Source organism: Loxodonta africana, chromosome 18 (assembly GCF_030014295.1).
Source record: "Loxodonta africana isolate mLoxAfr1 chromosome 18, mLoxAfr1.hap2, whole genome shotgun sequence".
Classification (NCBI taxonomy): Eukaryota; Metazoa; Chordata; class Mammalia; order Proboscidea; family Elephantidae; genus Loxodonta; species Loxodonta africana.
The window spans coordinates 71,931,552-71,956,893 of NC_087359.1; the positions used below are offsets into that span (position 1 = coordinate 71,931,552).

The following is a 25,342-nucleotide window of genomic DNA, read 5'->3' on the forward strand; positions in this document are numbered from 1 at the left end:
GAAGAGTGACCAGCATGATGAGGTTTCTAAAACCCATGACCCCTGAGGACTGACGAAGGAAGCAGGGAAACTTGGAAGAAGGGGGGCACTTCCTCCAAAAGCCTTGAGAGCTATTCTTTGGGTGAAGCAGGTGGTTGGCTATCCTGGGATGCTCCAGAAGGTGGAACCAAGGCCATCGGGGGGATGTTATAGAAAGGAAGGGGAGACTCAGCTGACAGAAGTCCTGTCTAACCCTAGGATAGGTGGTAAGGCAGACTCAGGTGGCAAGAGTGACAACAGGAGGTGCAAGGTGAACTGACCTTTTAGAACCTTTTCAACTCTGAATTGGTAGGTTCTGTGGCCTGTGTCCAGTCCGTCAGTCAGTTGCAAGTGACAGAATAGATCAGGGATGGCAAGAATATGTCACCTTTAATATCAAGCAACTAGGAGCACCTTATCGAGTATTCTGGGTCCCTTTAGGGTTCTGCAGTTGATTAGTGATGTCTGCTATGAGATTGGACAGGGAAACTGGTGGCCTGTGTGCTACCTGTTTACTCTCCCTGGCCTTGGTACTTGCTCTCAGTGATTACTTCCTCTGTCAATCTTCATTTTTTCCAGAGATAAGTTGCTCATCATCAAGCCTTTCAAACTAGGAACCCTGAGTTTCATACCTGCTTTCCTGTTTTTTCTTTTCCCTCTTGCCTGCCTGGGCTCTCATTAGTCACCAAGGGCCAGAAGTCTGGTCTGCCATTTCTGATACCACTGAGGGAAGAGACATCTTGGGTCCTTTGGATGTGGCCTATCTGCTCCTTCCTTTCTCTGGCTGGTTGTGAACACAGCTGTGTTTCCTGAGGGCATGGCTGGCGGGAGAGGGGGAGGGGGCGTCAGGTGGAAGCTGGTGTTCGGGGAAGGGGTATGACAGTAGGGATGGATGGGAGTGGGGACACGGAAGCTGAGAGGATGGGCCCATGAGAAGGGGCTGCCCCTTGCATTGGGGTGTGGGAGGCCAGAGTCAGTGCTCAGTGGGCATCAGATTGTCCATGGCTTCAGGGACAGAGACCTCTCTGAGTGGCCCTGAGCTGGAGTGAAGTGCAGCTGCTGTTCGGGAAAGTGCCCCACCAGCACAGTTTTAGGCCTCAGTTTTCTCATGTGTGTAATGGATGTGACAGTTCTAATAATACCCACCCTGCTGACTTACGGGGTCATTGTGCAGCTCAAATGAGGTTTTCAGAGGTGTAGGGGGTCCCTGGGTGGTGCTTTGCTGCCAGTTGATAGGTGGACGGGTTGACTCCACTCAAAGGTACCTCGAAAGATAGGCCTGGTGATCTGTTTCTGAAAATCAGCCAATGAAAACCTTATGGAGCACAGTCCTACTCTGACATACATGGAGTCGCCATGAGTTGGAATTGACTCCATGGTAATGGGCTTTACTGGTGGGTTGTAGACTCATCAGCATCTCAGGTGTTCCCTCTGGAGACGGCTGAGCTCCTGGTGGGTCACGTGGATTAGACACAGCTGACCTCCGAGGCTGAGATCTGCAGGCAGGAAATGGGGTGACCCAAGATCTATGGGGACAGGTGGTAGAGCAGGTCTGAGGTGATGTGTGGGCTAGAATTAATCCCCTCAGTGTAGGTGACACTAGGATTGGGGGTGGGCAGCCGAGGGTCCAGAGAAAATTCTGGATGTCCAGAGCTGTTTCAGTCTGCTGAGGTCTCCAGCCTCCAGTCAAGAGGGCTTTTTTCAGTCCCAAAGGCTCTGAGCAAGAGGCTTTAATCTAATTACATGCTTTATTTGAACCAATTTGTTTTCCAATCCATCTTGTTCAGTAAGAAGAAAGAGCGTGCTGGGTACTCATTTGCACCCTCTTGTTCCAGGTAGAGAAGACGGACTGCTTCCCTGCCTTACAGGGTCAGCGCAGCCCGACCTCTCCGGCTTGCTACCGTACCCGCAAACCAGGCTGCAGCCTGCCCTGCCCTGTGAGGTGGGGGCTGGGGCGGGGACACCCACTAGGGGTGGGAAGTCTTGCTGGTTTGCTTGTCCAGTCCTAGGAAAGCTGGCCTGTGCACACCCCTGTTTTCTTTTCCTTCAGGGACCCCAGTGTACCAGGCAGGGCCAAAATGAGGATGGGCTTCTGAGCCAGGCGACCTGGGAAGGAACTCTCGTTCCCACAAGGGTAGCTGGCCCAGCACCTCCTTGACTCTTCCTGTGAGAGCTGTCCTCAGAACCCAAGGCCAATGATTTCAGACCCGCACGTGTGTTTTTATAACAAGAAACCCAAACCAGTTGCCGTCAGGTCGATTCCAGCTCAGTGCAATCCTGTGTGTGCAGAGTAGGACTGCGCACCATAGGGCTTTTCATGGCTGTGGCCTTTCAGAAATAGATGGCCAGACCTTTCTTCCAAAGTGTCTCTGGGTGGGTTTGAACCGCCAATCTTTCAGATAGCGGTGGATTTACAATCTGCATGATTAAAGCCCAAACAAAACACTGGAGCCCTGCAAAGCTCCCTGGAGAGGGAAGATGCCCTGGCTCCCACTGCATTCCCCGTGGGAGGAGCTGCAGTCTCTAAGCCTCAGCTTTTTGTGTTTAACAGGGTTTTCCAAAATTGCCTTTTTGTGCTCTCTGTGTTTTTTCGGTAATCCTGCTTTAGGCCTTTGCTGCCCTGTTGTTTATGCAGACTTGCTTCTTGGTGCCAGGCTTCTTTGCAGAGTCTGCGTCTTCTACCCTTTGCCTAGGGAGTGCAGGGCTTGTCTGGGGCCGTGCGTTCCTTTGCCAGCTACGCGGTGGTGGCGGCTGTTGTCGTTGTGTGAAGCAGAGTTGATTCCGACTCATAGTGACCCCACAGGACAGAGGAGAGCTCTTCCATAGGGTTTCCAAGACTGTATTCTTTACGGAAGCTGACTGCCACATCTTTCTCCCAAGGAGCGGCTGGTAGGTTCGAACTGCCGACCTTTTGGTTTGCAAACAAGTACTTTAACCACTGCACCACCAGGACCCCTAGGTCCCCCTTTTATCCAATTCATTCAACAAACACTTATTAAGTGCTTGTTGTGTGTCCTGGGCCCTGGGGATGAGCCAGTGAAACAGACACTGGTCCCTGTCTTCAGAGAGGAAGACAGACAATGAAGAAACCAAATTGAAAAATAAGTGGTAAGTGCTGTGAAGGAATCGGGTCCTCTGAAGATGGATTGCCTTTTGGAATAGCCAAAGGTCAGTCATTGTTGCGTGAAGTAAGTGCCTGCTTGAGCGAGAAATATCTTTGGGTATACAAAACAAATTGGATGTGCCAGAAACACAATGAGATGAGTTTTCTGTCCCCTAAATTATAGTAATAATAATAATAAAACCAGTTACTATGGACTCGACTCCAACTCATGGGAACCCAATGTGTGTCGTAGTGGAACTGTGCTCCATAGACTTTTCATGGCTGCTTTTTTGGAAGTAGATTGCCAAGGCCTTCTTCTAAGGCACCTCTGAGTGAACTCGAACCTACAACCTTTCAGTTAGCAGCAGAGCCGATTAACCTTTTGCATCACCCAGGGACTCCAGAAACAATAATGTTGTTTGGTGCTGTTGAGTCAGTTCCGACTCATAGCGACCCTGTATACAACAGAACAAAACACTGCCTGGTCCTGTGCCATCCTCACAATTGTTGCTGTGTTTGACGCCATTGTTGCAGCCACTGTTCAGTCCATGTCAATGAGGGTCTTCCTCTTTTTTCTGACCTTCCAACTTACCAACCTCGATGTCATTTTCTAGGGACTGGTCCTTCCTGATAACATGTCCAAAGTACGTGAGAAGCAGTCTCACCATCCTTGCTTCCAAGGAGTGCTCTGCTGTACTTCCTCCAAGACAGACTAGTTCATTCTTCTGGTAGTCTGTGGTATGCTTAAGATTCTTCACCAGCACCATAATTCAAAGGCATCAATTCATTGTCCAGCCTTCACATGGTTATGAGGCAATTAAAAATATCGTGGCTTGGGTCAGACGCACTTTAGTTCTCAAAGTGACGTCTTTGCTTCTCAACACTTTAAAAAGGTCTGCTGCAGCAGATTTGCCCGATGCAGCACATCGTTTGATTTCTTGACTGCTGCATCCGCGGGCGTTGATTGTGGATCCAAGTAAAAGGAAATCCTTGACAACTTCAGTCTTTTCTCTGTTTATTATGATGCTACTTACTCGTCCAATTTTGAAGATTTTTGTTTTCCTTTTGTTGAGGTATGATCCACACTGAAGGCTGTGGTCTTTGATCTTCATCAGCAAGTGCTTCAAGTCCTCTTTGTTTTCAGCAAACAAGGATGTATCATCTGGGTATCATAAAGTGTTAATGAGTCTTCCTCTAATCCCAATGCCCTGTTCTTCTTCATATAGTCCAGCTTCTTGGATTATTTTCCCAGCATACAGATTGAATAAGTATGGTGAAAGGGTACAACCCTGACGCACACCTTTCCGGACTTTAAACCATGCAGTATCCCCTTGTTATATTCGAAGGACTGCCTCTCGGTCTACGTACAGGTTCCACATGAGCACAATTAAGTGTTCTGGAATTCTTATTCTTCCCAATGTTATCCATAATTTGTTATAGTCCACACAGTGGAATGCCTTTGCATAGTCTATAAAACACAGGTGAACATCTTTCTGGTATTCTCTGCTTTCGGCCAGGATCCATCTGACATCAGCAGTGATATCTCTTGTTCCACGTCTTCTTCTGAATCGAGCTTGAATTTCTGGCCATTCCCTGTCGATGTACTGCTGCAACCCATTTTGAATGATCTTCAGCAGTTTAACTTGTGTGTGATATTAATGATATTGTTTGGTAATTGCTGCATTCTGTTGGATCACCTTTCTTTGGAATGGGCACAGATATGGATCTCTTCCAGTCAGTTGGCCAAATTTCTTGGCATAGATAAGAGAACGCTTCCAGCGTTGCGTCTGTTTGTTAAAACATCTCAGTTGGTGTTCCGTTAATTCCTGGAGCCTTGTTTTTCGTCAGTCCTTCGGTGCAGCTTGGACTCCTTCCTTCAGTACCATTGGTTCTTGATCATATGCTACCTCCTGAAATGGTTGAACATCGACCAGTTCTTTTTGGTGCAGTGTCTCTGTGTATTCCTTCCATCTTCTTTTGATGCTTCCTGCGTCGTTCAATATTTTGCCCATAAAATCCTTCAAAATTGCAACTTGAGGCTTGAATTTTTTCTTCAGTTCTTTATGCTTGAGAAATGCTGAGCTTGATCTTCTCTTCTGGTTTTCTAACTCCAGGTCTTTGTACATGTTATTATAATACTTTGTCTTCTTGAGCTGTCCTTTGAAATCTTCTGTTCACCTCTTTTATTTCATCATCTCTTCATTTGCTTTAGCTACTCGATGTTTACCTGTGTTTTATCGACTATGCAAAGGCATTCAACTGTGTGGATCATAACAAACTATGGATAACACTGTGAAGAATGGGAATTCTGGAACACGTAATTGTGCTCATGAGGAACCTTTACATAGATCAAGAGGCAGTTGTTTGGACAGAACAAGGGGATACTGATTGGTTTAAAGTCAGGAAAGGTGTGCATCAGGGCTGTATTCTTTCACCATACCTATTTAATCTGTATGCTGAACAAATAATACCAGAAGCTGGACTATATGAAGAAGAACAGGGCATCAGGATTGGAGGAAGACTCATTAACAACCTGCGTTATGCAGATGACACAACCTTGCTTGCTGAAAGTGACGAGGACTTGAAGCACTTACTAATGAAGATCAAAGACCACAGCCTTCAGTATGGATTGCACCTCAACATAAAGAAAACAAAAATCCTCACAACTAGACTAATGAGCAACATCATGGTAAACGGAGAAAAGACTGAAGTTGTCAAGGATTTCATTTTACTTGGATCCACAATCAACTGCCATGGAAGCAGCAGTCAAGAAATCAAAAGGCACATTGCATTGGGCAAATCTGCTGCAAAGGACCTCTTCAAAGTGTTGAAGAGCAAAGATGTCACCCTGAAGACTAAGGTGCGCCTAACCCAAGCCATGGTATTTTCAATCACATCATATGCATGTGAAGTGAATGAATGAATAATGAATAAGGAAGACCAAAGAAGAATTGATGCCTTTGAATTGTGGTGTTGGCAAAGAATATTGAACATACCATGGACTGCCAGAATGCTCCTTCGAGGCAAGGATGGCGAGACTGCATCTTCCATACTTTGGACATGTTGTCAGGAGGGATCAGTCCCTGGAGAAGGACATCATGCTTGGCAGAGTACAGGGTCAGCAGAAAAGAGGAAGACCCTCAATGAGGTGGATTGACACAGTGGCTGCAACAATGAGCTCAAGCATAACAACGATTGTAAGGATGGCGCAGGACCGGGCAGTGTTTCGTTCTGTTGTGCATAGGGTCGCTATGAGTTGGAACCAACTCAAGGGCACCTAACAACAACTAACACTTGATGTTCAAGAGCAAGTTCTAGCATCTCTTCTGACATCCACTTTAGTCTTTTCTTTCTTTCTTGTCTTTTTTAATGACCTTTTGCTTTCTTCATATATGATGTCCTTAATGTCATCTTACAACTCATCTGGTCTTTGGTCATGACTGTTCAGTGCATCAAATCTATTCTCGAGATGGTCTCCAAATTCAGGTAGACTATACTAAAGGTCCTATTTTGGCTCTTGCAGACTTGATTTAATTTTCTTCAGCTTCAACTTGAACTTGCATATAAGCGATTAATGGCCTGGTTCCACAGTTGGCTCCTGACCTTGTTCTGACTGATTATATTGAGCTTTTCCATCATTTCTTTCCATAGATGTAATCCATTTGATTCCTTGTTTTCCGTGTGGTGAGGTTCATGTGTATAGTTGCTGTTTATGTTATTGAAAATAGGTATTTGCAATGGATAAGTGGTTGATCTTGCAATATTCTATCATGCAGTCTCTGGCATCGTTTCTATCACCAAGCCCATATTTTCCAACTACAGATCCTTCTTCTTTGTTTCCAGCTTTTGCATTCTAATCACCAGTAATTACCAATGCATCTTGACTGCATGTGTGATCAATTTCAGACTGCAGAAGTTGGCAAAAATCTTCAGTTTCCTCATCTTTGGCATGAGTGGTTGGTGCATAAATTTGAATAACAGTCGTATTAACTGGTCTTCCTTGAGGCATATGGATATTATCCTATCACTGACAGAGTTGTACTTCAGCATAGAGCTTGAAGTATCCTGTCAGTTTGTCACACTGTGGTGACTTGCTTGTTGTTGTGGTGCTGAAGCTATGCCACTAGTATTTTGAATGCCAGCAGGGTTACCCATGGTAGACAGGTTTCAGCTAAGCTTCCAGACTAAGATAGACTAGGAAGAAGGACTTGGCGATCTACTTCTGAAAAAAATTGGCCAGTAAAAACCTTATGCACAGCAGCAGAACAGTGCCTGATATAGTGCCGGAAGATGAGTCCCCCAGGTTGGAAGGCACTTAAAATACAACTGGAGAAGAGCTGCCTCCTCAAAGTAGAGTCGACCTTAATGATATGGATGGAGTCAAGCTTTCGGGACCTTCATTTGCTGAGGTGGCGCAACTCAAAATGAGAAGAAACAGCTGCAAATGTCCATTAATAGTGGAACGTGGAAAGTACAAAGTATGAATCTAGGAAAATTGGAAGTCGTCAAACATGAAACAGAACGCATAAAGGTTAATATCCTAGGCATTAGTGAGCCGAAATGGACTGGTATTGGCCATTCTGAATCAGACAATCATGTGGTCTACTGTGCTGGGAACGACAAATTGAGAAATTCAAAAAACAATAATAGCTAACAATTTTTAGTGCTTATCATGTTGCTTGACCTTTAAACGATTACAAACTCGAGTCCTCATTTAATAGATGGGGACTCTGAGGTGTAAGAAGTCCAGCAACGTGGGCACATGGCTGACGAGTCACGGAGCCTGCTGCTACCCCATGACTTGCCGGGTTCTCCCCACTCCCGGATTCCCATCCTGAAAGTTGGGGCAGCTGATGGTGTCCTGACATCTGTTGTTGTTGGGTGCCATCGAGTCACTTCTGACTCATAGCAACCCAATAGGACAGAGTGGAGCTGCCACATAGGGCTTCCTGGGCTGTAACTTTTACTTAAGAAAATTGTCAGGCCTTTTGTCCCAAGGAGCAGCTGGTAGGTTCAAACTGCAGACCTTTCAGTTAGCAGCTGAGCACTTAACCATTGTGCCACCCGGGCTCCTCTCATGCTGGCATCTAGGTCTGCGCACTGACACTCCACACCCCAAAGTTAGCCGGCCAGGTCTAACCTGACCGAGGTTTCTGCCTCCTGATGTCGGGTGCCACTCTAGCCCTCTCCATCCCAACCCATGCCCTCTTTGTTGTAAAAGAGCTTTAAAAAAAAAAAAAAAAAACTTGTTGCTGTTGCGTCGATTCAGACTCATAACGATCTAATAGGACAGAGTAGAACTGCCCCGTAGGGTTTCCAAGGAGCGCCTGGTGGATTTTGAACTGCTGACCTTTTCCCTAGCAGCTGAGCTCTTAACCACCATGTCACCAGGGTTTGAACATGAAAGAGCTTAGCTGCTTTTAAAAGATGCATAAGCCCTTTACCCAGCCTTGCTCAGGGATGTCACCAGAATTATTGCAAAGGGAGCTGACCGATGTATTTGTTTGGGGAGCCTGTGTCTGAGGGTTTTCTGTTCAGGCAGCCTTGGTATCTTACAGGGGCAAAGCACCCAGCATGTTTTAGTCTGCTGTGTTCAGGATCGTGCTGGAGAACTCAGTGCTTATGTTTCAATGGGTCCAAGAGTCATACAGCAGTGCACCCACCATCACCCACACTTCACTGGGTGCTGGGGCACAAGGACCACTTCACCACTGAGGGAGGAGGCAGACAGACAATTCTGGGCTCTGAGGTGGGTGCTGAGAACAGCGGGGGTGCCCAGCTGTGCTTGGGGGCAGAGAGGAAGGGAGAGACGGCTTCACAGGGAAATGGCTCGGGGACGGGTTTTCGTGCGCTGGGGTTCTCCGAGAGGAAAGGCACTCGAGGCCGAGGTGTGCTGGCTGTGCCTGTGAATGGCCCCAGTGAAGTTTCTGCATCTCCCTGTATCCATGGCGTTAGGTCCTGTTCTGTCCAGACACTCAGCAAGCGGAAGGACTCAGCCACCATTCACCCTGTTGGAGAAAAAGACGCATCTGAGTTAGTGGAGCAAGTGTTCTAGGACTCTAGGCTGCAGGCATCGACAAGGGCTGCATCTTTATCCCGGGCACCTTTCCTCCCCCGCTGCCTGGCCTCTGGGGCCACAGCACAGCCAAACAGGGCCTTGGAGGCAGGTGCACACCTACTGGGGGGACAGGCTTCATCGTTCAGATCTGCCACGCCAACCACTTCTTGGCTTGTTTGTAGTTTCTGCTGAGGACCAGGGCCAATGACTCCTTCTCAGAACTCAACCCTTCTCCCTGCCATAGAAGCCCCACCCGCCTGGCCCCGCCTCTCCTGTTGTCCTGTCTTCGTTCCCCCTTCACTCTCTGAGCCTACCACACCCGATTGGCAGCACCTGCTCATCCCCTTCGGGTCCTGGATGAGAGGCCATCTTCTTGAGAGACTGTCTCTGACCACCCTCGTCTCTGTTCCTGCACCTTAGTTGTCATTGTTGTTGCCATTGAGTCGGCTGCAACTCATGGTGACCCCATATACAACAGAATGAAATGTGGCCCAGTCTTGTGCCATCTTCACAATTGTTGGTATGCTTGAGCCCATGATTGTGGCCACTATGTATTTTAAGTGCCTTTCAACCTAGAGGACTCATCTTCTAGCACAATGTCAGACAATATTCTGTTGTTACCCATAGGGTTCTCTTGAGCTGATTTTGAGAAGCAGATCACCAGGTCTTTCTTCCTAGTCTTAATTGGGAAACTCCACTGAAACCTGTCCACCATGGGTGACTCTACTAGTAACTGAAGTGCCAGTGGCATAGTTTCAGAATCATAGCAACATGCCTGCCACCAGTCTGACAAACTGACAGATGGGTGGTGGCACCATAGTCCTTCACCCCCAAATTCTGTGAATGGGTAGGACAGTTATTATTATCACTGTTGTCGTTAGTTGCATCAAGTCAGTTCTGTCTCATGGCGCCCCCATGTGTGCAGAGTAGAACTGTGTTCTGGGTTTTTCCTGGCTATGACTTTTTGAAAGCAGATTGCCAGGCCTGTGTTCCGAGGTGCCGCTGGGTGGGTACAAACTGCCATCCTCCTGGATAGTAGTCAAGCAGCTAACCCTTTGTGCCACCCAGGGACTCTTCATTATCACTGCTGTCCCATTTTACTGATGAGGAAACTGAGGCTCAGAATGGCCAAGGGCCCCAGATCACAGGGCTGGTGCAGTGATACCTTTTTTACAAGAAAGACTTGTCTCTGGAGCCCCAATCGGTAGACTTCCACTTGCATCCTTGGGCCAGAAGTGGGTTCCGTGGCCATGGGGAGCTGTAAAAGAGTTTTTAGAGACTTTCTTGATCTAGAAGCTTTGAGTTTGCTATTTGGGAAAAAAAGGAGAATGGGTGTCAGGGAGGCAGTAGCAGACATATCAAACCTAGGCCTGACGGTCGCGGCTGTCACAGTAGGCGGCTTTAGAGTAAAGCACCCAGAAAGGAGAGCGCTGGCCTGGGTGTGCCCTTGTACAGTTGTGCGCCCTCCAGGACGCCAGGGGACCTGCCTTACTTCTGCTGGTAGAGCGAAGGAACTGTCTGTGAAGTCAAGGTAAAGGTGGCCACACTGGAGAAGGGACAGAAAGAAGGGGACAGGGGTTCCCTGGGGAGCGCACAGTAGTGGGGGCTGCAGCAGAGCCCCCGGAACCCATCTTGATGCTGGAGGAGGATCCAGTGCTTGAGTCTGCCAGGACAGAGCACGCACGTCTGTGCTTCTTTACCCAGGGCGTTTGTGCGCCATCCTTTACCCGGAGGGAGGTTCCTGCGGGAAATGGCAGTTTTCTACTCAGACCAGTTCAGGCTTCTCAGGGAGTCCCTGGGTGGTGCAGTGGTTAACATGCTCAGCTGCTAACCAAAAGGTTGGAGGTTCAGGCCCACCCAGAGGTGCCTGAGAAGAAAGGCCTGGTGATCTGCTTCTGAAAAACCAGCCATTGAAAACCCTGTGGAGCACAGTCCTGCTCTGACACACGTGGGTCACCAGGAGTCGGGGTCGGTCGACTCAATGGCAACTGGCCGTTAGACTTCTAAGAGCCTAGAAACTGGCTCTTTGTAACCACAATACACAGTAGGGCTCATGTTCTGGTGACTTCAGGTGTGAGGGTGGGCCTGGTCAGCGCAGGGGACCCACCCTGGGTAGTGAGAACATGAAAGCCAGCCTCAGCCCCGTGCAACTAAAGACCTCACACCCAGCAGCCCCAGGTGGTCCAGGCCCGGCCCGGAAACTCTGGTGGCTTTGCATTTAAAATAGAATCCAAACCTTATCAAGCCCCACACGGCCCACTGGGCTTTGTAACTCACTTCTGCTCCTCTGCACAAGGCACCCAGCCTTCATTCAGCCCCTGGAATATGCTGGGCACTGTTCTGCCTCAGGGCCTTTGCACAAGCTCTTCTTCCTGCTTGGGAACTTCTTCCCTCAGAGCTCCTCAGCCCGGTCTCCTTCTCCTTCACCCTGGTCAGCTTTCACCCTTGTGACCACCTCGTTAGAGCAGCGTCTTCACTCCCAATCACAGCACCCAGTGAAGTGTCTCCAAAGTGTTCCCAGGACCTGAAATTATCTCGGGAACCATTTTTGCCTGTGCTTATTATTTTTCCCTCCCCCCCGCCCCCTCACCCCAGACAAGCCTAGGAGCTCCTTGAAGGCAAGGAGCTCTATCTAGTTTGTCCTCCCCTTACCCATGCAACTGGCACGGTGCACGCAGCTGAAATGCGGTAAATTTCTGTGGGCCCACTGCTCGCTGTTCCATTGACCCTCCTTGGTGTTGACATGTGCGGGGTTGGGAGAGAGTAAAACGTCTCTCCCTCTCTCTCTCTCTCACACACACACACGCTCACAGGCACACACACACGTACACCCACCATCTCTCAGAGAAGGCTGTAGCACTGCCCAGCTGCTGAAGCCCCATGGATTAGGAATACACACGTCACCTCATTGAATACAGACATCACCTCGTTACAGGATTCCTGGCCCCCCATAAGTAGGTGTTCTTCATCTTCACTAAAGAAAGGATTCGTTGAAGAATACTTTTAGTGCTTTTGTTAAATGCACGAATTGTATCCGCATTGTAGTAAAATTAAAAATAAAGATAAGGAAACAACCCAAGTGTCCGTCGACAGATGAATGGATAAGCTTTATTACTCAGCCATAAAGAGAAATGAAGTCCTGATACATGCTACAGTACAACGTGGATGGACCTTGAAAACATTGTGTTGAGTGAAATAAGTCAGACACAGAAGGACAAATATCGTCTGTTCCGACTTACCTGAAATATCTAGAACAGGCAAATGCATAGAAACGGCAGTTGATTCCTGCTTACTAGGGACTGGGGGAAGGAAGGAATGGAGAGTTACTGGCGAAGGGGTACTGAGTTTTTGATTTGTTTGGGGTGATGGATAATAGTGATGGGAACACAACACGGTGAATGTAATTAATGTCACGGAGTTGTACACTTAAAAATGGTTAAAATGGCGAACTTTAAAATTTAAGAATATATACTGAGAGATAAGGCAAAGCCAAAAAATAAAAAAACAAATCTGTTGCCATCAAGTCGATTCCAACTCATAGTGACCCTGAAGGACAGAGTATAACTGCCCCCATTTGAGTTTCCAGGGAGTGCCTGGTGGATTTGAACTGCCAACCTTTTGATTAGTAGCTATAGCTCTTAACCACTATGCCCCCAGGGTTTCCTAAGGCAAAGCAAGACTGTAAAAACTAGCTGACGTTCTGTCTGTCACCCAGAGATCACCACTGTTAACACTTTAGTGTGCACTATATTCTTCTAGGCTAAAATCCAAACCGCTGCCCTGGTTGGCAAGTCCCCAGGGACCCCCTGTGAGCCCCATAGCCTCATCCCTGGCTGGAGTCTCCCCCTCCCCAGCTCTGACCTCACCTCCTTTTGGGTTCTCCTTTCCCACTCTGGGGGCTCAGCACCGAGTGGGGCCTAGGATGCGCCTGTTCTACACTTGCCAGGGCTGGCTCCTCATCCCAAATGTTACCTCCAGGGCTGGCCAGCACATCTGAGCAGGTTTCCACCTTTGTCCCCCATTCTCCACCACGCATCCTGCCTGTTGTCTTCATGCCAATCTTATGAGTGTGACTGTTGTCGTTAGCTATTGCCAAGTCAGCCCCAACTTACAGCGACCCCACGCACAACAGAATTGGACCATTGTGATCCATAGGGTTTTCACTGGCTGATTTTCCAAAAGTAGATTGTCAGGTTCTTCCTAGTTTGTCCTAGTCTGGAAGCTCTGCTGAAGCTTGTTCAGCATCACAGCAACACTCAAACGTCCACTGACAGATGGGTGGTGGCTGTCCTTAAGGTGCTTTCACCGAGAATCCAGCCTGGGTCTCCTGCATGGAAGGTGGGAATTCTACCACTGACCCACTGCTGCCCCCTGATTGCTTGACATGTCCCTTGCTTTAATGCCGCCACGACTCTCCCATTAGCTGCAGGATATACCCCGTGGCTTCCAGAACCAGCCATGTGGAGGTGCCTAGTAAAACTCTGAGTGAATTCATGTTGTTGTTGTTAGGCGCTATCGAGTCCGTTCTGACTCATAGCAACCCCATGTACAACAGAACGAAACACTGCCTGGTCTGTGCCATCCTCACAATTGTCGTTACGCTTGAGCCCATTGCTGCAGCCACTGTGTCAACCCATCTCGTTGAGGGTCTTCCTCTTTTTTGTGGGCCCCCTGGTTTACCAAGCATGATGTCCTTCTCCAGGGACTGATCCCTCCTGATAACATGTCCAAAGTATGCGAGACTTAGTCTCACCATTCTTGCTTCCAAGGAGCATTCTGGTTGTACTTCTTCCAAGACAGATTTGTTCATTCTTCTGGCAGTCCATGGTATATTCAATATTCTTCACCAACACCACCATTCGAAGGTGTCAATTTTTCTTCAGTCTTCCTTATTCATTATCCAGCTTTCACATGCATATGAGGCGATTAAAAACACCATGGCTTGGGTCAGGCGCACCTTAGTCTTTAAGGTGACATCTTCACTTTTCAACACTTTAAAGAGGTCTTTTGCAACAGATTTGCCCAATGCAATACATCGTTTGATTTCTTGACTGCTGTTTCCACAGGTGTTGATTATAGATCCAAGTAAAATGAAATCCTTGACAACTTCAGTCTTTTCTCCATTTATCATGATGTTGCTTATTGGTCCAGCTGTCAGAATTTTTGTTTTCTTTATGTTGAGCTGTAATCCATACTGAAGGCTGTGGTCTTTGATCTTCATCAGTAAGTGCTTCAAGTCCTCTTCACTTTCAGCAAGTAAGGTTGTGTCATCTGCATCACACAGGTCTTCCTCTAATCCTGATGCCCCTTTCTTCTTCATATAGCCCAGCTTCGCAGATTATTTGCTCAGCACGCAGATTGACTAGGTGTGGTGAAAGGGTACAACCCTGAACACACCTTTCCTGACTTTAAACCACACAGTATCCCTGTCCTGTATGAACAACTGCCTTTTGATCTGTGTACAGGTTCTGCGTGAGCACAATTAAGTGTTCTGGAGTTCCAATTCTTCACAATGTTACCCATAATTTATTATGATCCACACAGTCAAATGCCTTTGCATAGTCAATAAAACACAGGTGAACATCCTTCTGTATTCTCTGCTTTCAGCCAGGATCCAGCTGACGTCAGCAGTGATATCCCTGGTTCCACGTCCTCTTCTGAATCCAGCCTGAATTTCTGGCAGTTCCCTGTCGATGTACTGCTGCAGCTGCTTTTGAATGATCTTCAACAGAATTTTACTTGCGTGTGATATTAATGATATTGTTCAATAATTTCCGCATTCTGTTGGATCACCCTTCTTGAGAATAGAAAAAATGTGGATCTCTTCCAGTTGTTTGGCCACGTAGCTATATTCCAAATTTCTTGGCATAGATGAGTATTTCCAGTGCTGCATCCGTTTGTTGAAACATCTCAGTTGATATTCCATCAATTCCTGGAGCCTTGTTTTTTGCCAACGCCTTCAGAGCAGCTTGGACTTCTTCCCTCTGTACCAGTGGTTCCTGATCATATGCTACGTCCTGAAATGGTTGGCCATCGACCAGTTCTTTTTGGTATAGTGACTCTGTGTATTCCTGCCATCTTCTTTTGATGCTTCCTGCATCGTTTAATATTTTCCCCATAGAATCCTTCACTATTGCAACTCAAGGCTTTAGTTTTTTTCTTCAGTTCTTTCAGCTTGAGAAATGCCAAGTGTATTCTTCCCCTTCTGTTTTCTGCCTCCAGGTCTTTGCACATTTCATTATAATACTTTACTCTGTCTTCTGGAGCCACCCTTTGAAATCTTCTGTTCAGCTCTTTTACTTCATTTCTTCCTTTTGGTTTAGTTACTTGACATTCAAGAGCAAGTTTCAGAGTCTCTTCTGACATCGATTTTGGTCTTTTCTTTCTTTCCTATCTTTTTAATGACCTCTTGTTTTTTTATGTATGACGTCCTTGATATTCCACAACTCGTCTGGTCTTCAGTCATTAGTGTTCAGTGCGTCAAATCTATTCTTTAGATGGTCTCTAAATTCAGGTGGGATGTACTCAAGGTCATATTTTGGCTCTTGTGGACTTGCTCTGATTTTCTCCAGTTTCAGCTTGAACTTGCATATGAGCAATTGATGGTCTGTTCCACAGTTGGCCCCTGGCCTTGTTCTGACATGATATTGAGCTTTTCCATGGTCTCTTTCCACAGAGGTAGTCAATTTGATTCCTGTGTATTCCATCTGGCGAGGTCCACATGTATAGTTGCTGCTTGCGTTGGTGAAAAAAGTTGTTTGCAGTGAAGAAGTCATTGGTCTTGCAAAATTCTATCATGTGATCTCCAACATCGTTTCTATCACCAAGGCCGTATTTTCCAACTACCGATCCTTCTCCTTTGTCTCCAACTTTTGTATTCCAGTCACCAGTAATTATCAGTGCATCCTAACTGCATGTTTGATCAATTTCAGACCACGGAAGTTGGTAAAAATCTTCAGTTTCTTCATCTTTGGCCTTAGTGTTTGGTTCGTAAATCTGAATAATAATAATAACTGGTTTTCCTTGTAGTCGTATGTATATTACCCTATCACTAACAGTGTTGTATTTCAGGATAGATCTTGAATTGTTCTTTTTGACGATGAACGCAACGCCTTTCGTCTTCAATTTGTCATACCCAGCATAGTAGACTCTATGATTGTCCAATTCAAAATGGCCAATACCAGTTCACTTCAGCTCACTAATGCTTAGGATGTCAATGTTTATGTGTTCTGTTTCATTTTTGACAGTTTCCAATTTTCTTAGATTCATGCTTCGTACATTGCAGGTTCCGATTGTTAATGGATGTTTACAGCTGTTTCTTCTCATTTTGAGTCGTGCCACATCAGCCAAAGAAGGTCCCGAAAGCTTGACTCCATCCACATCATTAAGGTTGACTCTACTTTGAGGAGACAGCTCTTCCCCAGTCATATTTTGAGTGCCTTGCAACTTGGGGTGCACATCTCCCGGCACTGTATCAGACAGTGTTCCACTGCTATTCATAAGGTTTTCACGGCTAATTCTTTTCAGATGTAGACTGCTGGGTCCTTCTTCCTAGTCTGTAAGCTCCGATGAAACCTGTCCACCTTGGGTGACCCTACTGGTATTTGAATACCAGTGGCATAGCTCCAGCATCACAGCAACACGTAAGCCCCCGCAGTACAACAAACTGTCAGACACATGGGGGGAATGGGTGATACATTCATGGAAGTGGGGTTGCTGCACCAAAGGTGTGTGTGCTTGCCAGGTACTCTCAGGAAAGTCTGTATTAATTTGCACCCCCAACCACTTGGGTATGTGTGTTTGCTTTTGCTAACTTCCTAGGCAAGCGTGGTATATTCCTGGTGATTTAAGATGTGTTTCTTGGATTATTTGAAGTAGAACATTTTTTCATCCCCTTGTGGTGGGTTTGTAAACTAGCTATTCTTTCATTTGTACTTTAGATTGCTGTCTTTCTTATTGATTCAGAAGAATTCTTTATAAAGATACCAATCTTTTGCTATGTTACAGGGTTTTTTTTTTGTTTTTTGTTTTTTTTACCAGTCGTTTGCCCTCATAAGTCACAAAGTACCTCACGCCTAGCCCCCCTGCCAGTCCATTGCTAGAGAATGCCTCATGTGCAGGGGTGGGAGGCTCTTGGTCTCTATGCCCTAGACCACAAAGTTAAACGCACGTTATGCTATCAAGGCAGGTAGGGCTTGGGGGTGATGAAGTGGGTGCACGAGACCAACACAAGCTTGGAGAGATACGTGGGGGCTACAGAACTGCCTGTGGACTTGGCTGTCCCAGGGAGGTGGCCAGACCACTGGACAAAGTGCTTGTTGGTGAGGGCGGCAAGAGGGTGGTGATGGGGGAGAGTCATGGAGCCACCTGCAGCCCAGGACCAGGGTGCGAGATTTGGTATGGCGGGGAGTGCCTCCTCCATCCTCAGTGAGCCTTCCCTGTGATGGCTGTCGTCAAACCCACAGACACCTGCAGCACCTTGACAATCAAACACATTGAAAATTGGGCTCACCGGCTGGCAGATCCCAAGCAACTCTGCAGCTCCAGGTCAGGTGGAGCCAAAACTCTCTGGGCAGCCTGGCCTCACCTGCCTTTTGTCACCTGCTGGTAGGCAGAGAGGCCAAGTCAAAATGCTGGTTGCCCCTCCTAACCCCACCCCCCTTTTTCTTGAGCTCTTTCACCCAGGGCCCCTCACCATGCCCACCCTTCCTGTTGGCGCCTGAAACCCCAACCCTCCAGGTTTCTCTGCCCTGGGGAGGAAGGATGTTGGTGGGGTGTCCATCACTCATTACACCCACCACCCGCCTTCCTGAGCCCGACAGCCCAGAGGCAGAGAAGCAGAGGTGCTGTGCTGGGGCTTTGAGAGCGAGACCCCTGCCAGCTCCCCGCCCTGCACCAAGGGGAGGTGCCAGATGCGGTGGCCCTGGCTCCGGTGGTGGGACGTGGCTCTGCCTGCCATATGCTGGGAGATGAGCTCCGATTGGTGAGCAGGCCTGCCCAGCAGGCTTCTGGCACCTGGCGCCCAGGAACAGACCAGAGGGCGAGCTACCCAAGGTGGAGGAAGAGGGCGGGAGGGCTGGCCACTGGGATTGGGCCTGCAGGGCCACCTCTTGGCGCTTGGCTGTAGGTTGGCCAGGGGAGCAGGTGGGAGGAATAAAAGGAAGGGCAGGCTGCTCCCGGGAGGAGCCGGATGCCAGCCAGCCAGGATGGGCCCGCTGTGAGCCGGGCAGATGGCGGCCTCCGGTCTCAGCGGCTCTCCCTGGGACTGAGCGTGTGCAAGTAGGGAGCCAGGCGGTACCCAGACCCAGCCCTGGCAACTCCTGTCTCTTGTTAGGGAGGGCAGGAGGGTGATCCTGCAGGTCAGCCAGTACTTACCTGCACCCTCTATGTCAGCCCCAAGGGTCCCCTGAGCAAGCGGAGTAAGCACCCACTGGACAAGAGTCTCGGCCAGGTGATGGGGATCAGTCTTTACTCAAAAATGAGATGGATCAGTTAGTCTACAGGGCTTGTGTGCATTTAAGGTTATGCTAGCTTTTATATTTGCTCCTGAACCGTTTCAGCCTTGAAAACCCTTTCTGCCCTGCACGCAGGAGGTCGCCATGAGTCAGAATCCACTTGACGGCAACAAACAACAACAGGCTTTTATATTAAGGCTGAACCGTGTAAAACTGCTTTTTCTTTTTTTTTTGTAGTTGAAGAATAATTGGTTATTGGCAATTTCGAGTCGTTCAGCCTAATAGCGTTCTGTTTGTTGCTGTGTTTCTGAACAGATCAAATGGCATAAAAATGAACTGCCCTTTAAATGTTTCAATGGACCGTTGTCTGAAACTGTCTAGAGCCAAAGATTTCTAAGACCATTAGTCTATTCAGATTTTATATCTCTTCTTTAGCTCAACCTGGTCATTTATATCTTCCTTAAAAAATAATGCATTGCATTCAGAGTTCCAAAATTTTAGTCTCCAGTCGTATGTTATAGTCTTAAAATTTATAAAGTGTTCTCTGCATTGTGGTTATGCCCTTTTTCTCATTGCTTGCTATATTGTGCCTGTTTTCTCTCTTTTATTCATAATTAGACATGACAGTGTTTTGTTGGGTTTCTTGTTTGTTTGTTTGTTTTGTGGCTTTTCAGGAAATCAGTTCTTGGATGTATTTGTAATTTTTGAGTTTTTTCAGTAAGCACTCTAATTTCTGCTTCTGTTTTTATTAATTCCTTCTGCTTGCTTTCTTCAGGTTTTGTTTACTCATCTTCTAACTTCTAGACTTAAGTACGCTTCATTTATTTTCATTCTTTCTTGTTCAATGATGGAAAATTATTGTTATGCCATGGTCAGGAGATGTGGCCTGTACAGTTTCAGCTTCCTGGAATTCATTTAGCCACCTCTCACTACTTCCGTGTTTCTGTTGCGCTATGTATTTCTATCAGTTTTTGCTTAATCTATTTCCTTGAGATGTTATTCCACACAAAACGATAAATGTGCTTATTGCCAGGGCGTCTGCTTTGTCTGTCTTAAATACTTTGGCCTTGGGTTCTGCTCTGTCTGATATTAGCGTTTGCACCTGTTGTTTTAGTCTTCGGTTTTCATTTGCTGATACGCCTTTGCCATTGCTTCCGTTATGAGCTTTTTCTAAAATCGCTTTATTTAGCATTATTTAATATTTTTAAATCAGCTTTCCCATAGAGCTGAGTCCATTAGAGTTATTATTTTATTTTTCAGGTGGTTGTTTTTCTGTTATCCTAATCTGTCATACTTGCTTTTTATCTTTTCTATTATTTTCTGGTTTGCCTTTTGACATATTAATCACTATTTATTTCCTATCTTTCCAGTATTTTGTGGGTATATTTTAGTGTTTCAAAAGCATTATGTGATCTGTTAGCTCTTATTGGTCGGAGTCAAGCGTAAGATAGCACCTTTTGCGTTCTCTGTGTTTAACACAGGGCGCTGCACTTTTGTTCCCTGCCTCATTCTGCTTAGCTTTTGTCAACATGATCTAAAGTTTCAAACTAAGTTTTTATAGTTATTTACGCCTGTGTAGGCTGATATTTCCTCTCGGACATTTAAAATTTATTTTCATGTCTGTATTCACTTTTAAAACCAAATTTGAAATCTGTTTGTTCACTGGTTCAGTGCTCATCATAGCCCATTTATAGCATGACGTTCCCCTCTTAAACTCATATTTTTGATTCACTTCAGTTGATTGAAAAACATTCTCAAGTACTTTTTTCAAAAAAGGATGCATGATCAGAGTATTTTCTGAACCTTGCACAGTGGAGAATATTTTTCGTTATTATGGCTTGCACACATATAAGACAGTCTAGCTAGGTATAAAATTCTCCAGTCACAAACTTTTCCCCCTCAAGACCTTATAGACATTGCTCCGTGGTCATTTGGCCACTTGTTTTTTATTTATTTTCTTAATCTTTACATTTTTCCCTTATACCGTATTTCATACATTTGCCAATGTATGTCTACATGTTGGTCTCTTTTCCCTGATTTTTCCAAGAATTCGAGTAGCCCTTCCCTTTTGCAAAGGAGCCCTGGTGGCACAGTGGTTAAGTGATCGGCTGCTAACTGAAAGGTCGGTGATTCAAACCCACCAGCTGCTCCATGGGAGAAAGATGTGGCAATCTGCTTCCATTAAGAATCCAGCCTTGGCAACCGTATGGGGCAGTTCTACTCTCTCCTATAGGGTCTCTATGAGTCAGAATCAACTCGACAGCAATGGGTTGGGTTTCCCTTCCAGATACCTAGGTCTGCCTTCATCACAGGAATCCTATGTTTGCTTTTTGTTTCTACTCTATTTAACCTCTGCCCTGGTTCTCTACTAATCACATGTCACCCCTTCACATTCTGTCTCAGATTTTTATCATTTTCTTTCATAGTTTCCATGTCTTTATTGCTTTCCCCTAAACTTTGTGAGAGTTTTTCCAATTTATTCTCCACGTTTCTGATTCAATTTTCTACAATATCATTTCCCATTACTGCTTCCAAAGTGGATTTTAATTGAGCTACTGGGATTTTAGGTTTTTGTTCTAGCTTTTGTTTTATCAACTCTTCTTTCTGTCTTGTATGGCCCTTTTTATATCACTACACGGCCTTTTCAGCACAGCCTGGCCTCTCCTTATGGTTTTCTGCCCCTATTTCACAGAGGCTGTGTCTTTTTAGAGCTTAAGTCTGCCACCTCCATTGGGTTACCTACCGTCTATGGCTGACCCTTGTACTAGAGAGTGACGGCTGGCTTCCTGTCTCAAATCCACACTGGGTGGCAGGGGGACATGCCCACCTCCGTCTCCAGTTTCCTGTTCCTACTAGGCTTTTATGTAGAGTCACTTCTGCTCCCTGGAAGTGATATCTTTGCCCTTTTCCCATTGACTGACTTTCTGAGTCTTTGCATCAGTGATTTAGATCAAGATGCACGTTCACAAATGCACTGCCACCACTGCCCTTCCACTCTCTCTCCCTCCCCTCCTGAGCTTCCTCTCCCTGTAGGACGGCGTCACCACCATGGCCCCTGCCCACGTGTTTCCTGGTGGTTGTCTGTCATCCTCCCTCCTTCCAGGATCTTTCTCTTCATCAGACAAAGGGCTATGTCTGGAGGTAAAACCTGGGCAGGTTTTGCTTATTCCACCCCCATCTGCCTCTAATTATTGGAGATTGCTCCCAGATTCCAACATGGGGTCATCTATCAGTTTTGTTTTTGGTGTTACTGCGAATTTTCGTTCTTTCACTGTCTTAATAGCTATTTTAGAACAGAACTGGGAGAGCCTATGTGGGTTGCTGCCAAGCAGATACCATTCTGAAGACAAAGTCAAAGCTGCATGTGAAAGCTGTGGTTTGTCTACCTAAAGCTGTCTCTGTAAGCTGGGTGTATATTTGATAGAGGAAGAAATTACAGGAATAATTCTCTTATCCAGGGTCACTTGTCCAATGCAGCTATCTGGAATATGACCAAAACAACTAGTTCCCAAGCAGCCAAGCAGTTCTTACAATGTGCACGTCCTGAAGGTTATTCATTTTACCCGAAGGAGGACATTTCAGTCTCTCACCCCAAGACTGTCTACCCATGTTTTACATACAATACTAACAAGCTTGGTTTTTCAATCGTCGTAGCTCACAACGGATTTGTCTTTATTAGTTCCTGTAGAGCGGACTCGGATTCATGGTTACCCCACGCACAGCAGAACAAAACGTCGCCTAGTCCTGAGCCATCTTCTCGATGGTTGGTGTGCTCAAGTCCGTTGTTGCGGCCACTGTGTATTTTGAGTGCCTCCATCCTAGGGGCTCATCTTCCAGCACTATATCAGGCAGTGCTCTGTTGTGATCCATAGGGTTTTCATTGGCTGGTTTCTGAAAGTAGATCACCAGGCCTTTTTCTTAGTCTGTCTTAATCTGGAAGCTCCTCCGAAACCTGCCCACTGTGGCTGATCCCGCTGGTATTTGAAGTAACTAGCGGCACAGTTTCCAGCATCACAGCAACATGAAAGTCACCACAGTAGGACAAACTGACAGGTGGGTGATGGCACAACTGAGTTAGAGTCAGCAGATCTGAAGGAAGTAGGGGACGCTTTGCAACAAGCACACTGGACAAGAATTTTCAGCTGACTGAGAGGAAAGACGGTAAACCCACCAAAAATAATAAATAATTGCCAGCACTCCGAGGCTGACGCCAGTTGCTGTAAGGGCAGACAGCTCGAGGTTCTCTTCCAGCTTAAGTCAGTAAAGCACCCGTCCAGGCCTTTCATCCAGGAAGCTGGTGCTCTGTGTACGTCTTAGATGCAGAGACCCCGGGCCTGCCCTCCTGACATCTTACAGTTGGTTACGACAGGGGCTCTAACCCCGGCTGCCTGTGAGAATCCTCCGAGTGGGGAGCTTTGAAAATGCAGACCCTCAGGCTGCTCTCTCAATCACAATCTGTGGGTGTGCGACCCAGGCCATCTGTGGTCTCTAAAGCTCCCTGGTGGTTCCATTGTACAGCAGCACTGGGGGCCACTGGGTTGAGAGCGTAGACTCTGCAGCCAGGCTGCTTCACTAGCCACAGGACCTTGGTCAAGTCCCTGAGGTCTATGTACCTCAGTTTCCTCTGTAAAATGGGCTAAAGGAAGAGTTGAGAGGAGCCATGTAAACCATTAGGACAGTGACATCTTGAAAGCGCCATGTCTGTGGCTGCGATTCTTGAGGTGCAGACTCTTGGTATTCATCAGTTCCTCATTGTTATCACAGTTCATTCAGTCACTCTTGTGATTTGTCAAGACAGGGCCTGGGAGCTTGATTTAATTGGCCAGCAATGGATGCCACACCTTCTGGACAAGTTCTGTCCCAGGTGGATACTTGGCTCTGAAAATGGGAGCTTTAGATGGAGATGGGTTACTCCAACACCGTTTATCATTTGTCATCCTGTGGTGGCTTGCATGTAGCTAGATGCTGGAAACTGTGCCAGCAGTATTTCAAATACCACCAGGGTCACCCATGGTGGACAGGTTTCAGTGGAACTTCCAGACTAAGACTAGGAAGAAAGGCCTGGCAAACTAATTCCAAAAATCAGCCAGTGAAAGCCCTATGGTTCACAATAGTATACTGTCCAATAGAGTGCTGGGAGATGAGCCCATAGGTTGGAAAATACCAGTGAACTGGAGCATGCCAGTGGTCATGAGCACGCCACGTGACCAGGCAGTGTTTCGTTCTGTCTTATGTGGGGTTGCCATTCAACAACAACAAAGATCCTCCCCAGCCGGGAGAGTGGTGCAGAGGGAAGGAGAGGAGGTGAGCTGGCGATGCAGACGGCAGACTGTTGGGAAGACTCGGCTGCTGCCCTCTGCCCCGCACTGCAGGGCTGGATTTGGGAGGCCCGTCTAGTGTCTGTCTGAGCTGTGGCTGGGAATAGCATCTTCAAGGTGAGAGTAGCAACACCTCTCTCGCAAAGGTGTCCTGAGGCTCAGAAGGGCTGACATGCTAAGGGGCGCTCTGTGAACCCAGGCAGTTGACAGCAGGGCCAGGACGCAGCAACGTGTCCCGACCCGCTGAGAGGAGGCAGCTCGTGATTTCCTGTGATGGGAATTAAGTCCTGACATGGGCGAGAGCCTTCCTTAAAGACCAACAAGAAAGACGTTAGAGTGGATTCATGGCTGTCCTGCGGGGATGTCACTCAGCCTGCTTGCATTCCAGTACACTTTCCTAAGTGGCGCAAGTGGGGCGAGCCCAGCCGGCTCACTCAGGACTGCCAGGACTTGCTCACAGCCGGGTTCAGCCACAATAGTGGCTTTGCTGTGCGTCGTCTGCCCCGTGAGCTGGCAGAGACACGGCTGAGAGACGTAGTTGAGGGAAGGGATGATGATGGTGGTGACGACGTGCTGATCTGTGTATCGGAACTGCCGTTACCTCTCATCTTGACTCCTCGGGCTTGGCCATAGTAGAATGAAGGTCACCCTGGATGACCCAGCCCCTCCGTCCCAACAGGGCCCTACGTGGATAACCAGCCAGTCTTCCAGCTGGTGGACTATCTCTGTACTCTGCCATCCCTGTGTCCCACAGGGCAGTGGGAAGGGGCTGATTTTCTCTCACTTCTTGGGACTGGTTGCTAACTGGGGTCCAAGAACTGGCCCGGGAGGGGCAGGGGGCTGCTAGGCCCATGGCTGCAGGACACTGGGTGGGATCGACTTTAGTTGAGGCTGCAGTCAGTGCACCCCAGAGTTTAGGAGGCAGCTGCCTCCCACGAGGCCAGGGTGCTGACTTAGGATGGGGGACGTCTCCAGTTTTGCTCTTCTGTCCTCTGAATACTCCCTGCTGGTCTAAGCCATAGGGGCGCTGGGGGGCCTGGCTGTGCCCTGTGCTCCCAGGCAAGTCTCCCCTCCCCCACCTGAGCCTGGGTTTTTCACCATGCAGGATGAGGGGCTGGCAGCTGCTCCTGAGAGGTCACCTGTTGATGTGTGTGTGTATCCCCTCACATGCCCAGTTGCCCTCTGGCCACCCGTCACCAGCACACACCCAGCCCACATGACCAGCTGTGCCTCACCTCGACACCGAGAACACAGCCTGGCTGCTGGTCTCTAGCTGTGCTTCACACCTGGCTCGCACTGAGTGGGACTCCATTGGAGTTTATCCAGATGCAGCCTGACATACCAAGAGCCCAGTGGCCTCGGCAACTCAGACCCAAGTTCAAGGCCCAGT

General features: G+C 47.4%; 1 protein-coding gene across 1 annotated transcript in view; it reads left to right on the forward strand.

Moving 5' to 3' along the window:
- Window positions 1-25,342, forward strand: part of NTN1 (netrin 1) — a 232,386-nt gene that overhangs the window by 189,419 nt on the left and 17,625 nt on the right. The window lies entirely within an intron of this gene.